Raw genomic sequence first — 13,855 nt, 5'->3', positions numbered from 1 at the left:
TCTCCTTCTCTCATAATCTTTTTTTTTACGCGCCACAACTTTATTTCGTTCCAATACTATCTCTGTTAAAGCTTTTGACTTTAGAAAATATTCTCTTTATATAAAATAATCCCAATTTCACTTATCGTTTCAAAAAAATAATAATTTGAGAAGTGTGATTGCACCACGGAACTATTGAAGATTTAAGTAATACACACACACACACACACAACATTAACGACAACGACACTGAGAAGTCAGCCATCGCGGAACACCATCTGGAAGCCGGACCGAACCATTGGATTGAGTTTCATAATGCTCAAATACTCGCGACAGAACGCCATTATATACCCCGACTGGTGAGAGAAGCCAGACAAGATATTTAAATTAATTCATATAGTAGTTTCAATAGGGAAGATGGGTTTCAACTGTCGAGGGTGTGGAATCCAGTGATTAGGTTATGCAAAACCTTGAAGAGTGTTATAAACAAATCGCGAATCGACACAGTAAGTAACGTTTGCAAAACACGGGATCGTAAAACAGGTGACAATGGTAGGGGTGAAAATAACAATAGTAGGGTTACCCCAGTGTCTACACAGCAAACGTGTTAGAAAGGAAGTAGTCCGGTATGGACACAGCTAAAGCCAGCAACACCTACCCGCAAACTACAGTATCGTGATCAAGACAGTCGAAGTCAATGTCGAAATATCGAGCTCCGCAAAGCGAAAATAATAAACATGCTAATTATCCCATTTTCGAATAATTTTCATAATATGGAAAAATGTTGGGACATTACAGCAATATTTCAGTAAAGGTTTGTGATGCAGACTGTGTATAGAGATAGTGTTCAAACAATTATTCTCTGTAATAATTGTAAAGATAACCCAGCGAGGATAATTGATGATACTGAACAGCTTATCAAAGGGACCGAGGTCTTGGTCTATTGTGTGATTTAATATCATATCACGCTTTGAGGAAGCAAAAGAACTTCTTAACAGTGATGCAGACAGCGTCTGTGATGTGTGTATTAAGAATAATTGAATATTATTTATATCGATACTCCAATTATCACTTCGACTTCAATGGAATTCGTCAGAGGAAGAGAACTACAAAAATGGCCACCTCGGTTCATCAGTATTGAAAACTGTGTAAAAAAGCTTATTTCTATATTTTAAATATATGAAAGTGAACTTGAGTTAGGTAGACAATATAATATAAAACTGAAGTGTTTTTTGTGTTATACACGATTATTTGGATAAATAACTGAAAGATAAAGTATCACGATACTTTTAATGGTGACGCAGAAATCAGTGACGGCGGCATCTTCCTTCGTGTAGTAATCAACTTTGTAATTTAACTTAGGTGTAAAGCATCCGTTCATCAGCAGAAATATGTCACTACAAAATCAATGTCAACGGTCACCTACATATTGATATATAAGTCTATTACAATATCTGTGCAACTGGGGCCTAACTTACATTAATTTAATTAATTTAATAAATTTAATATGAAATACGCTAGTTTTACTGTGCACATATCCATCCCGAATGGGAATAAAACCGGCGACTGCTGCTGTTGAGGTGCTCCTACACGCAGCACTACACCAGAGGTTTACCACACAATATCAGTGAAGGCCAGCTGTCTAATGCAGGCTTACAAAGTCAAGCGATCTGCAAAGAGCAACAACAAAAAAAAAAAGAGTGACGCAGATAATGTTTTATTTTATTTGCAAGCGATGTGTAGAAAGTCTGAAAGCGTTTGTCTACGACATCAACAAAACTTCTACAGCCGACCCCCGTACTAAATCATGTCGATAATGTTTTGTGACGTCACACACAACATCGTCTTTTTTTTCGTGTAGCAAACACATTACTGACACACATGAACGTCATACCTGAAGATTCGAGAGCGTATTCCGAACAATTGCAAGAAACACGTTTAGTTTCACCGCTGCCGTCAGTTGTCATTACATAGTTAGCTCGCAACCGTTTATCAAGTGATGAGATGAAAATAGCCACGGCGTCTGATAGGAGAATTGTTGTATGATTATGGGATAAAGTCGAAACTATACGAGTTGCGACGTGGCTCTGATAACGCTTAAATTTACCACAGTGTCAATTAACGGCACATTCCACAAATACAGATTTTCGCCACAAGCTATTACATGCTTCGTAATGAGTTTGATAATTTCCTGCACGTAGGTGACACATCATACTCTGTTATTCAGCCGTCCCTGTTTAAGATTAGGCAAAACCATGAGAATAAAACGCGATGGCAAAATACTGTGGAAGTCCTCTGCCCCATCAATTGTAAAATTGTTTGTGAGATTTTATTATATAAATGTCTGCTTTTCCTTTACTGGAATTACAAATTGGTCGTTCCTTTCGTGTTTAGGTTTATAACGTTTAATACTATCATTGTCAAAATAATCGATATTTTGTGAACATACAAAATATTATTATGAACAATTATAAATACAACATGTCTGTCTTGCAGACTAAATAATCTTAGAAGTTGTATAAATCTATTAAAACCACCAAAACCAACAGAGAGTGATGCGGATAATGTTTTATATCTTTTAGAATGAAAACTCAGAAAGTGAAAAATGAAAAAAGTCGAGCAGTTCATGATAGAGCTGGAGGTTGTTACAGTATTATTTGATTTTATTTACTCTTGACATCACGCTTGACGTATACCAAGAGAGTATTCGTTTATCAATAAATTGCACTTTTATTAGTACGTTGATTAAAACTAAAACGACATATTGGTGGATATATGTATGTCCATGGTCGAATGGATGGATGTTTGAATGAGCTAATTATGCTGCTTTGAGAAAGATAAAGAAATTGTTGGGAAATTAGCGGAGTCAATATTTTGTCAATAAGAACTCATTCGTTGCGTCTATGTGGAAAAAATTAATTCATTTATAAGAATGTCCGTTTCAACAACTGCTTTTACTAACATTGAAAAAAATCTATAATTAGCCTTTGCTCAAACTTTGAAATGAGTAGCTGTAGCTATCAAATCTTTTGTGCAGGCTCTCTACACGAGCACACAGACTGTGTCAGTAAGCGCGGAGCTAAGAAGCTTGCTGCGTTGTATAATATGTAGAAAATTTGTGCACAATGCTTTGTGACGTTGACGAAGATGACAAAACTAACTCCACCAGTGAGCTCCACTGGAGGTTGAAGGATGTATTACATACAATGAATAACATTTGCCATTGCGTGCTTTCCAAGGCACGGTGACGAGACCCACAAAAATAGAACACCAGACCGAAACAGATATTCGTACAAGCACAAACAGTCGAAAAGTTTCATTAAGTGAATACGTATTTTTCTTTTATATTTTATTTAAATCACGAAAGTATAGCGTTATAGTAAGTGTCCGTATGCTATCCATTACTGAATTCCTCGGACAGTATTTTGTTGACAAACTCCACATAAAGCAAAGTTAGCATTATCGATTATCTGGGGTCCGCATACACTAGCTTCGTCCTCTCTGAGACGTCAAAGTACGCCAACCCTCAAATAACTGTTAGTTAATTCTCAACCAACTCCCAGAGCGTTGTCGCCAGAGCCAAAAACTAGTTCGAACCGGTTAACCGGTTAACAAATGACATCGCTGTTGACTTGACAACTTTCAATGTCGAAGAGTTCTGAAGGCTCGTTCAATATCCAGAGCACACTACGAGTGCAGCCACAACACAACGTCACACAGCTGTATACACCGAGAACTACTTCAAGCCCACAATTGTCAGCTTCAGAAAAATTGTACCAGTCACGTCACGAATAACTCCAAAGAAATCGTTTTATGACATCGCAAACACAAAACTGTACCTGGACGAAAAACTCGACCGGAAATCAAAACTTTCAAGCACCAAGATTAGCAGCAAAAAGACCGAAAGTGAAGACGGGCAGTCAGACTTAGTCTCAGTCACCCGTAAAGATAAAACACGGGATTCTAACTATAGAGACGAATATCCAAATCTACACCGACGAGGCGAAAGTATCTGTTCTAGCTGCACAGACGAAAGCTCTGAGTACATACATCTACAAACAGACATGGAAGCACTAACTTGTGTTTCAGAGACAAAAGCACTAGTCCAAGTCACAGAGATAGAAGTCCTGGGACTAGCAATAGATATGAAACAAGCGATGAACCGACTTTTATAACTAAGGAATAAGTCCTTCCACCAGCATTTAAGATGAAAGTCAAAGACATAGAAGTAGTGATCGTGGTAGTTTAGAAGTGAGCTTGTGACCAGAAGATATTTGGAAGTGCAGTGATATCGTACCAGTAATTGAAAGACAGGACTGCTGCTGGACATAAGTCTCCACAAAATCGTACCCAAAATGGCGTGAACTCATTTGTGTTGCCCATAGTCACCACGCTGGCCAGGCGGGTTGGCGACCGCAGGGCTGGTTTTGTCGCACCGAAGACGCTGCTACCCCGACTTCGGCCTATATATTTCAAAACCAGCAGTTGACTTTTATCCCGCCGTCGGTGGGTTTTTTAAGTTCCAAGGTGGTCGTGGAACTGTGTTACCTTTTAGTCGCCTCTTACAATACCCGCGGGAAGAGAGATGATGACTTTATTCTTTACTGCCGTAACCACACAGCATATCCTGACTTGCGAACAAAAAAAAAATAATTATAGTAATGTCCATAATGTGTCTGTTAGTCAGTTGTTGTAAACGCGTCACACTTACACCTCACATTCGACCTAACTAGGCCCCCACTAGTGTTTACTCGTATGTCAAGGGTCCGGAAACACATTTTTTTGGTATCGCATGGGAACCCATTTACGGGTGATATCCAGGACGCCCGCGTAGGCAATCCTAGACCGTATGTCAGCTTCAGCACTTGGGGGTGCAGTACCAACCAAACCACTGCGGGGCCTTCAGCCGCTTTAATTGGAGGGTCCCGGATCTGCAGGCAACAGGATCCCTCCAGCGACCGGCTGGCCTCGGCGAAAAGGCCAGACTTCTCCTTCGTGGAGACTATCCGGCTCATCATTACAGCCCTTTACAGTCCACTACTGGACATAGGACTCCACAAGTTTACGCCAAAAATAGCGTGAACTCATGTGTTTTGCCCATAGTCACCACGCTTGGCAAGCGGGTTGGTGACCGCAGGGCTGGCTTTGTCGCACCGAAGACGCTGCTGCCCGTCTTCGGCCTGTGTATTTCAAAGCCAGCAGTTGGATGGTTATCCCGCCATCGGTCGGCTTTTTAAGTTCCAAGGTGGTAGCGGAACTGTGTTATCCCTTAGTCGCCTCTTACGACACCCACGGGAAGAGAGGGGGTGGCTATATTCTTTAGTACTGTAGCCACACAGTACATCCGGCTCACCTCTGAATAATCCCGACGACGCCATGTATAGCAGGACCGGGTTCCCATCCCGGCCCGACACGAGCACAGGGGCGTTACTGGAGGCGCATTAAGTAGCGCCTCCTAGGCACCCCCGTTCGTCGCCTGCGGAAGGAGGCCTCGTCGGTGGCCTCCTCTCCGGAAACACATAATACACAAGCACGCCTAGATTATCGATTGATTTGACTAGCATGAAGAAAAGTCGGGAACTTTCATTTTAAACTGTACTAAGCATATGTGTTAAATTATTAGATTAAATTGGTAAAATGGCTCAACACTATGTTTTTTTGACAGTACCCAATTTGATAATAAAGGTTGCTTTTGTTCGTTTCAGATCCACCTCAGTCGAAAAAATTAAAGACACAGACTATCAACCGCGACCAAATTACAGACTACAACAACAGTTTCGATTATTGCTACTACTGCAAGGATCAGCTTACAAATCCATATGAGTAAAGAGAGAACGCATTATCCCATGACCAAAACGAATTATTTAAAGATACAACACAAAACAAGAATCCACCAAAATTCGACTATGTAGAATAGAGGGTTTGAAGATCATAAGATACGCTCTACAAGGTCATAAGTCGTTTGAAGCGTTAAAAATGGCAAAAGACAATTACTTTAAAGAGAAAAGTAATAGGATTTCAGCTAATTTGCCGTGAGTACGTATATGTCGCATAGCAGCTTTACTCTTGCCCACACAGCCCGAGCCCGTTGTGCAATAACAGTTGTCTGAATGGTTACATAGAGGATCGCTGTCGCGATGTCTACTCTTTGTAATTAAAATATTATGTCTTTTATCAATGCCACGAGTATTTTTTTTATTTTTAATTCAAAAAATGGTTATTTGAATGAAAAAAATTAAAGAAAAAGACTATCAACCACGACCAAATTACAGACTACAACAACAGTTTCGATTATTGCTACTGTTGCAAGGATCAATTTACAAATTCATATAAGTAAAGAGAGAACGCATTATCCCATGACCAAAAAAAAATTATTTAAAGATACAACCCAAAACAAGAAACCACCAAAATTCGACTATGTAGAATAGAGGGTTTGAAGGTCATAAGATACGCTCTACAAGGTCATAAGTCGTTTGAAGCGTTAAAAATGGCAAAAGACAATTACTTTAAAGAGAAAACTAATAGGATTTCAGCTAATTTGCCGTGAGTACGTATATGTCGCATAGCAGCTTTAGTCTTGCACACACAGCCCGAGCCCGTTGTGGAATAACAGTTGTCTGAATGGTTACATAGAGGATCGCTGTCGCGATGTCTACTCTTTGTAATTAAAATATTATGTCTTTTATCAATGCCACGAGTATTTTTTTTTATTTTTTATTCAAGTAGAATGGTTATTTAATAAGTATAATAAAGCAATCAATGCAATTACCGTAATGAGAATACACAACTTAATTTTCTTCTCAGTTTCAAGCATATTTTACTACATTGTTAATGATGTATCTATCATAAAAATAAAAAAATTGATTTTGAGTGATGCAGATGGTCTTCAATTTGAGTGATAGAGCGTTTGATTGAACGCAACTTTGCCATGCGAAGTGTCGTGTCAGACGTGATATGGACTAAAATATACTTTGTTTCATACTAAACATATGTTGAAGAGAATAATTGAAACATTTTTTTTCTCGTGAATTCGCATTTCATGCCGAATTATCGAGTTCCGCAAAATGAAAATAAAAAACATGGTAAATATCCCGCTTATGAATATTTTAATTGAAACATAATAAAAAGTGTTATCAGTCGACCCATGGTTTGAATGAGCTAATTGTGTTGCTTTGAGAAAGATAAAGAAAATGTTGGGATCTTAGCGGAGTCAATACAATAAATAACAGTAATAAATCGAAAAACTTGATGCAGACTGTATAATATATAGATAGTGTCTATACTATCATTTTAAAGATTGTTTTGGAGGTAGCCCACAGAGGAGTAATCGAAAATATTGAACAATTTGTCAGAGGTACTGTACCATACTTTGTAAAGATTGAACTGAAATAAAAAAAAAACTGTAAAAAAAAGTGATGCAGATCATATTTAATCCTACTTAGACTATTTCAAGTTGAGTGGTAGAGCGTTTGTTTGAATATGATGATATGAAAGAATACGAATGGTATTAACATAGTGATGCAGACAGTTCTATTACTTGTTTTAAAAATAAAATATTATCAAAATAATACTATTAGCCAAAGTTTACCGCTGGCTTAAAAAATGGAATTGTTAAAAAAACTTAACTCAAAATTGTACTATTGTAGTGATTCAAATATTTTCTGCTGAAAGGCGATGGCGTTGATTTCGTCCAACAGTTTCAGTGCAGTTCAACAGTGAGAACATAACTGACACTGGACCATTGAAAACAAAAAGGAATTATAAAGTGACACAATTTATAACGTGTCCATTTAATAAGCTTTTCGTTTCTTAATTTAATATTATTATATTCTATAATTAAAAGTAAACAATAGGAAACTGATGTATGACACAGAGCAAGGCAAAAAAGATTTCAATGTGAGTTAGAAACCATCATACGTTTGTGGAAGTTTTAAGGACTGCCTGAATAAGAAGAATCTGGGACAAACCTAACTACCTGCAGGCAGACCGTACCGCAAACTTCGCGGTTATGGGAGAGCCCAGCTCCGACTACTGGTCGGGGCTCTTACCGGACATGCCTTGCTTAACAAACACACAATTTAGTTGTTACAGACAGCCCCCTATGCAGAGCGTGCATGGAGGCAGAAGAAACGGCCTCACTTATCCTGCTTGAATGCGGTAGTGTGGCGAACTACAGGGCACTACACCTCGGGACACCGAGGTCGCTCCAGGAAGTCGTCGTCAACGTGAAGGGTCTGCTAGGCCTCCTCGAGGAGCTAGGCTGGCACGAATAGTGTCCACAGCCAATCACGCAAAATATGCGCATTAAACGTCGAATTGCGGAAAACAGCCTGTGTTTATCAATATCAACATCAACAAGCAGAATCTGGAGTTTGACCTTCTCAGTTATTCATAGATACAGCAGCAAACGTCAGGTGAATGAAATGATGATAGTTTGAACTACCAAACATTTTTAAGCGAGTTTGTATTAGTTTCCTATACAATTTTATGTATATAATCCACCCATCCAATATCGTTATAATTTGCATCAATGTCAAATTAATTAAAAAAAAGTGTGTGTAAATATGTACGCACGTGAGAAGTTATATTTTATTTGCTAGGTAACTTCACGTTGCTAACTTCTTCTTTGACTAGCTATCTTCAGGGTGCTGGTCGGGTCGCCCATCGAAAAAATGCATTCTTATCAATTTTCTCCAACACGTCAAAGGAAGTATAACTTCAAAAAACCCTAAGCAAAAGTTTCATCCTCTGCACGTATGCTTTTGTCATTTAAAACGTGTTTTTCTTGTTAGCCAATTATGAAATAGTTTATTGCGAAACACAGTCAGTTCCCGAGTCTCGTTTAGTCTTTATGTGAGATTTTTGTTAAGCATTACAGATACAAAACATCGCCAATATATTATTTCACACTGTTTTAATTTACAAGAATATTAAACATTTTAGCGCCTGTAATACACGTTATGTTTATCTTGAATCAATCCAGTTTCACACAAACAAATTGTAAATTCAAAACATATTTAGATATTGTCAAATATTGAAGCGTAATTAATAGGATACTGTGGTAAGACTAGATATTTTTTAATGTTAGAAACACATAACTATGCAGCAATAATGTATTCGATAGACTTGGGATAAAATCATGAGCAATGAATTGTTTTCTTCAGTCATCCAACTGGCTTGTAGCTTATTAAAGATTTGAAAATATAGCCTTCATAAGTAAGCGTTACAGGATATCGGCTTGATATTACCAGTAACCCCTAATGTAGACTTTTACAGTCCATAATAGACCAAGATCCTTTGCCATCAGACAAACTAAACTTTGGTGTTGCCTACAGCAATAAGAACAGAAGTAAGATCACGGAGATAGCATACATATGGCTAATATTATGTATTAGAACCAAGTACGAAACAAAATTTAATGATGTTTTCGCATTTCGCAATCAAGGTCGTATGAAATATGAATGTTTAAAGTAAATATTTCTCATATATCATTGCGAGCGAGTGACGAAAGTAAATAGAAACAGTTCATTTTTCTCAGACACAGTGATAACAAGGCCACACGTAGTAAAACCTTTAAAAGAAATAGGACGATATATCAGTATTATAGGTTCAGAACCTTGAGGATACTGACCGGTCCATCAGAGGAACTGAAATGTAATTGTAATGTGTAAATGTAATGTCTGAACGGAATGTGTGAAGAAATGAGACTTTAAACTGAACGATATTTATACAAAGGAGCGAGAAATAAGGACGAGAATATAGAAGATAGTAATACAGATAATGTTTTATTTCATTTGTAAGTGACTCGAAGAATGTCGGCGTTTGTCTTAGATATCGACGAATGATCCACAGCCGACCCCCGTCCGTAAAGGGTGTTAATATTTTAAAACATCACACACATCTTTCGTCGTCTTTAATTGTGGCACACACATTTCTGTCATATATGAACGTCAGATCGGAAGAGGTATATGGCCGAATAGAAGACCGGAAGAAGAAAGAGACTGAATTTCGAACAGTCGCAAGAAACACGTTTAGTTTCGCCGCTGTAATTAGTTGTCATTATACAGTTAGCTTGCAACAGTTTAGACGAGATGAAACTAGCCACGGCATCAGCTATTAAGAAGGGAGAATTGTGAAATGATTATGGGATAAGTTCAAAGCTGTACGAGTTGCGACTCTTCTCTTATTACGCTCAAATTTATCATAGTGTCAAAGAATGGCAAATTCCACAAATTCAGATATTCGCCATAAGCCAGAACATGCTACGTAATGAGTTCGATAGTTTCCTGCGGGCAATCGTATAATAGACGCAGATTCATTTGAAAGAAAAAATGATTATAAATTACTCAATTTCGTACACGTGGTACATACTGTATAGATGCTCCTGTCGACTGAATAATAGTGAGAAGGATTACTCGATCAGGACAGTCAATTACGAGTCCATGGAGGTCGAATGTGATTTTCTCGAATTCGTCTCACTACATTGCGAATTGGAGGCGCTGGGCCGCGTTGTGAATCGCTAGATCGCGGTCTACTCATGACTTCTATGCATTTTCGATGCATCACCTCACCGAGGATCGGTCAGCCTCAAATATTATTAGAAAAAATGCACGATATGGTTTCCTTTCCGATCGGATTGAATGCCACGGGAGATCTACACCGCTGAAATCATTGAGTTGCAGAATGAGCGAGATATACATTTTAAGCATCAGAGCGTCTTGGAAATGCTACAAGATAAAATGGAACTTGTGACGGAATGTTACGAGAACATCGACCGTCATGAGAACGGTCTCAAGATGTAGGCCTTATTTTCGATACATCGCACGACTACTTTATATCGATACTTTAGACATATGCAACTACAAGTTGTATTATTTGAATACAAGTAAAAGTACAACTATTATATAAAGATGAAGCAATGAAGACTCGCGCTCTAGCCGCTCTATGCCTGATAAAAAGCAAAAACCACAGCGATTTTGAGAAAAGACAGCGTGATATAATAAACACCTATATATCGGAGTTGAGCACCACGGTACCGATGTGTGGGGGATAACCCATATATTGGACAAGCTGACGGTACTCCGAATGGCAGTTCAGTACTTGAGATCAGTTCGCGGGACGCTTTCAGCTGGACCGCTAACTGTCAGACCTCGATCCGTTTTCCTACCAGAGCGAGAGTTGAATGTTTTAGTTCTTCAAGCGGCAAGGATTGCTTCTTGATGCTCGTCGACTGCGATCGCGGAAGACTCGTGTATGTCAGCACGTCTGTTACCAGACTGTTGCACTACGATCAGACCAAGCTCCTCTAAGTTCTAGGGAGAGATTGATTGATGCTAATACGACCTGTAAGCCATCATCCAGCAAGTGATGTTTGGTGAGCGGGAGCGTGCGTGTCGCGTGCTCTTAGCGAACTGCCAGTACTAGATATAAGTTATGAAATTATATAATATAAGGGTGCTCATATATAGGTTGCGCTATATATATAGGCTATATATATAGGTTGCGCTACTGTTGTAATTTTGGCATATGATAATTGTGCATGCCTTTAGAATGGCAGTCACAGAATATAAATGAAAAAATTGTCGTAAATTGAAAATAGAAAATAGCTGTTAATATTACAAGGTTGAAATGCCAGAAGCAGTACGCAAAGAAGATTAATGAAATATGTAGCCTTATTTCCTAGATAGGAATATTTTTATTTTTATAAGTTGTAATCCTATATACATTTTTTTTAATATGATATTGTTATTTTCCCATACACAGACTACTAAGACTCAAACTGAACGACAGACAAACGATTTATTTATGTACATTAAATTTTTTGTACATATTTTTTTTTTGTATTATAACAAATTGTTTTATTTAACATGTTATAATATCTTTGCTTGCTGTGTGGTTACGGCACTAAAGAATTTAGCCACCCCATCTCTTCCCGTGGGTGTCGTGGGGGGGCGACTGGGGGATGGCACGGTTCCACTACCACCATGGAACTTGAAAGGCCGACCTATGGCGGGATAGCCATCCAACTGCTGGCTTTTTTTAAAATGCACAGACCGAGGACGGGCAGCAGCGTCTTCGGTGCGATAAAGTCAGCCCTGCGGTCACAAACCCGCCTGCCCAGCGTGGTGACTACGGGCAAAAAACCCATGAGTTCGCACCAAAAGTTTAGGCCCTTAGTTCCCGGCAGCCCCACTATTCCCGGCTATGGCAGCGGCCGAGGTAACGGTGGGGTAGAGGGTGCTAAAAATAGAACGATACAAATATTATTAATTTAAAGAATAAAATTAATTTATTTTATTTATTTTCAAATTTTAAGTATACATGCGCAACAAGCCCCGTTCGAAAAAGTAATGTTTTAAATCACGTCGAAGACAACAAATAATTCACGAAGTGAGTTAGAACAAGGAAACTTTATTCAGCATAAAAGCTGTCATTTAAATATACTTTCTTACTTTTTAGGGTTCCGTGCCTCAAAAGAAAAAGCGGAACCCATATAGGATCACTTTGTTGGCCCTTTTTTTGCAGGAACGCGTGAAGGTTTTAAGCTGAAATTCATGTCAAATACTCAAGTCCACTGTTCCTTGAAGCTATGAAAAACTCAAACTTTTCAACGTAATCATATGATACAGTCATTTATGCTGTAAATGTTCGACAATCGCAATTAAATCAAACCTGCAGGGCACTTCCCGTGAACTCAGAATTTGAAATTTGGTACGAAGCAACGTCTTAAAGCACAAATAAAGGAAAAATTGCGAATAAAATAAATTTTAATTACATCATATAACAAAAATATTTTTTATATTTTTGTTCGTACGGAACCCTCGGTGCGCGATTACGACTCACACTTGGCCAGTTTTTATTGTTTTTAGTTAATCTTTACCATTTTCGCTAAAATTTTTCTAAAACGCTAGGCACACGTATAAACAGCTATTCACTTTTTACAATCCATATGACCTTAGCGTTTACTTCAAAATACACGCTAAAGTTATAAATATATAAAACTGATCAGCGAGTTACGCAAAAGATTTTTGATCCGACTTGAGTAATATACTTTGAGTGATAGAGCGTTTGATTGAACGCGATTTTGCTACACGAAGTGTCGTCTCAGATGTGATAATTGAGAATGAGATGAAAAAATGAGCAAGAAAAACAAGAAGAGTATGCAGATAGTTTTTTATCACACTTAGAAGACAATGATTTGGGAAGTGAAGTCGAACCATGAAACAAATACAAATTAATTTTATTGCGAATAATCTTGGAGGAAATTTTTGTTTTCATATTTATATAAATTTCATTTCCATTTTTGTTCTTCCTTCCATCTGCGCAGCAAAAATTGTTCGATATTTAAAAACATTGAAATACTTCAATAAACTTTATGGCACAAATATTGTAGTGGACAAGTATAATAACTCAAATTAAACCAAGAAAAGAAGTGACGCAGATAATGTTTTATTCTATTTGCAAGCGACATGGAGAAAGTTGGCAAGCGTTTGTCTTAGACATCGATGAATTAATTAATTATTTATATTAACGATTTATTAATTTAGTTTTTTGGGTCGGAGCCGAAAATAGAGATTTGGAAAAACAAATGGGTGTTAAGGAACGTCTCACATTTTTTTTTGCGTGGCAACTCTGCAACGGTTCACATCGTGTGGTCCGCACCTAATTCGTCGGTCATCGATGTGAAGTGATTGTATAAACTGTGAGTGCAATAGACAATACAGTGGTGCGACAGAACGTTTACTATAAAAGGCAGTGATTTTGACATTTTAATTCTCTTTTCCCATTTTTCTTCTCGTCGTGCGAAGTATTTTCAAATAATTGTAATCTTTGCAATACAGAATAATTTAGTCCACATCTTTCTTTTATTTCAACT

This window comes from Melitaea cinxia, chromosome 27, assembly GCF_905220565.1.
Source record: "Melitaea cinxia chromosome 27, ilMelCinx1.1, whole genome shotgun sequence".
Classification (NCBI taxonomy): domain Eukaryota; kingdom Metazoa; phylum Arthropoda; class Insecta; order Lepidoptera; family Nymphalidae; genus Melitaea; species Melitaea cinxia.
Note: the sequence above shows the minus strand (reverse complement) of the source record.